Here is a 2,993-nt window from a genome sequence, read left to right on the forward strand (position 1 = left end):
GCCGACTTGCTTCCTAGAATGAAGACGCATCGAGTGGGGTGATCCACAGAGAGTAGGTGAAACCTTCAAAGTGTCAGGCCAGCAGCAGGACATTCGCACTTCAGGGGATGGGTGGGTGTGGCAGTGACATCACAAAGGCCTTTTGCAGTGTAGTAGTTCCGGGGTGGGGCTCGTCCCTTCCTGGGGTACCTGGGAGCCAGGCCGCCCCGCTACAAAGCGAATAACAGTTAGGGCCCAGACCTTTGGGTAGGGGCTGAGCACACAATTAGCAGTTCGGCGCTCAGGCCTTTGTTCAGGGACTGAGCACACAATCAACAGTTCAGAGCTCAGGCCCTTATGCAGGGACTGAGCACACAATCAACAGTTCAGAGCTCAGGCCCTTATGCAGGGACTGAGCACACAATCAACAGCTCCGGCCCTGGGTCAGGGCGGGGAACAAACCAGTAGTCAGTCATCAGCCCAGGCCTTGTAGCAGGAGCTGGGTCAGTTTGGGTTAGCCCAGGCCCTAGGTCAGGGCGGGGCAGCAAACCAATCATCAGTCAGAGGCCCATGCCCCTTGGACAAGGAGGAGGAGAGACTGCCACCCAGCACGGGGTGGCAGGGGGGAACACAGGCCCACCCACTCCACTGTGTTCCAGCCCGGGGCCCTATCCGCAGCAGTCCGTCTGCCGCGCAGTCAGTGGGGATCCTGACCGCAACACACTGACATGGGTTCGGGGTCTGCTATCCCCGGGCCACTTCCCATCTCCTCCTCCATGGGTACCTGTTCCTCCTGAGTTCCGTCTGCTGGGTCGCAGATCATGGGCTCCTCCGGGCCCCGAGCAGCAGGTAGGTCTGTCACTCCCTCTGGGCCCTTGACGGGGGAAGCTCAGACCGTTCCTCAGGATACCGGGCTCTCGGCAGGCTCAGGTCCGCGGGAGCTCGGGCACCAGCGTCTGTCCTCTCCCGCTGCCGGCCAGCTACTGAGCGCTGTGGCTTGGCCTTTATACTTCCTGTCCCGCCCCTTGACTTCCGGGGGGTGGGGACAGGCCGCGGTGGCCTTGACTTCCTGGGGCGCCTGGGAGCCAGGCCGCCCCGCTACATGCAGTATCTCAGCGTATTGGTCAAAGGTGTTAGGGAGGTGGTGACCTCAGAGAGAGATGCTGACATCAGTCAGGGGCGCAGGGCCAGGGAAACCTCAGAGACCCCTGTGGCTTTGCTTTAGCAAGTCTCCTTCTCGAGGTCTCTCTTTGAGGACTGAGAGAGTATTAGGGTTCACGTATGTGAGTGAGAGCAGGAGCCTCTTTCGAGTTTTCTCCTTCCCTTTTACTGATTTTACTAGAAAACAGACGTCCCTGTTTAGAAGGTAAGAGCCTCCAAGAGGTTTTTGAACCTGCTCAGTCTGATCCACCTGGTGCCCGTTGAATTCTAGGCATGGAAAACACTAGTTCAAGGTGACAGAATTTTGTAGTCCACACGGGATTTTGTCCTGTGGAATCACTGGGGACATTAGGGTTTGTCCTTTTCCTTTTACCTTTTCCACCATCCCTCCTTCCTTTCTCTTCATCTCTTACTTCTTTTGTCCTTTCTCCTGTTCCCCTCCCACCACCAGGAGTGGTGTGTGTGTGTGTGTGTTGCTGGGGATGATCTTCACCTCCTCTTGTGGGAAGTTCATCCAAAACTGTGGGGTTGAAATAGTGCTTGGACTCCACAGACACTAGATGCTGCCATCCTGTGGCTTAGCGTTAGTGTCTCGGATGACTTGGGCAAGATCTCAACCTCCCCGCAACCCACTTCACTGCTGCCAGAATCCCTCCTGCCCCCACTGCTAGACCCGCCTCCCAGCCCAACCTTGGTGGGGGTCTAGAAGAGGTTTCTGATGACTTAAGCTGTGGTTTGGAGGTGGAACAGCTGTCAAGGACACTGAGGGGGAGGTAGCAGGAGCTCACCCTAGAAGGAGGGGGATTGGCACTGGAGGTTACTAGAAAGGACAAGAAGACTCCATTCTGGGATTCAGGAGGTGAATTCATCCCTCAGTGTTGGGCAGGTGCTGAGTGGAAATACTGCTGGTTCCAGGTGCCCTTAATTCCCCCTGATTCCTCGGGGCGTTTGAGTCTGACAGGTTCCAAAGTGAGGCACCAGCTCCGCATCATCCATCACTTGCGCCAGGTGCCTGAGACACTGCAGGGGTTGTGCCTCTGAGGCCTTCAGCAACTCCCGCTCCCTGTTGCAGGTACTGCTCTGGCTCACTGTAAATGGGGAGCTAGTGGAAGGGGAAATGGAGCCCCCTGGCACTCAGTGAAAGGGAAAGTGGTGGATTCTCCATCTCTTGAAGTCATTGAATGAAACTAGATGCCTTTCTGGAATGTTTGTGCCCAAAAAGTAACTATTGTCCTATACAGGAAGCCTATGATATGCAGGGGGTTAGATGAGATGCTCTAAAGGTCTCTTCTGGCCATAAAGTGTATTAATTTTGGAAACACTGAGTGTAGCATTGGGAGCAGCCTCTAATGTTTTACTGTCTAACCGGCTTGCTTCCTAGAATGAAGACGCATTGAGTGGGGTGATCCACAGAGAGTAGCTCAAACCTTCAAAATGTCAGGCCAGCAGCAGGATATTAGCACTTCAGGGGATGGGTGGGTGTGGCAGTGACATCACAAAGGCCTTTTGCAGGAGCTCAGCCTATTGGTCAAAGTTGTTAGGGAGGTGGTGACCTCAGAGAGAGATGCTCACATCAGCCAGGCAAAACAGGGGCGCAGGGCCAGGGAAACCTCAGAGACCCCTGTGGCTTTGCTTCAGCAAGTCTCCTTCTCGAGCTCTCTTTGAGGACTGAGAGAGTATTAGGGTTCACATATGTGAGTGTGAGCAGGAGCCTCTTTCAAGTTTTCTCCTTTCCTTTTACCCATTTTACTAGAAAACAGAAGTCCCTGTTGAGAAAGTAAGTGCCTCGGAGAGGTTTGTAGCCTGTTCAGTCTGATCCACCTGGTGCCATCTGAATTCTAGGCATGGAAAAC

This window comes from Chrysemys picta, unplaced genomic scaffold (assembly GCF_011386835.1).
Source record: "Chrysemys picta bellii isolate R12L10 unplaced genomic scaffold, ASM1138683v2 scaf308, whole genome shotgun sequence".
NCBI classification, from domain to species: domain Eukaryota; kingdom Metazoa; phylum Chordata; order Testudines; family Emydidae; genus Chrysemys; species Chrysemys picta.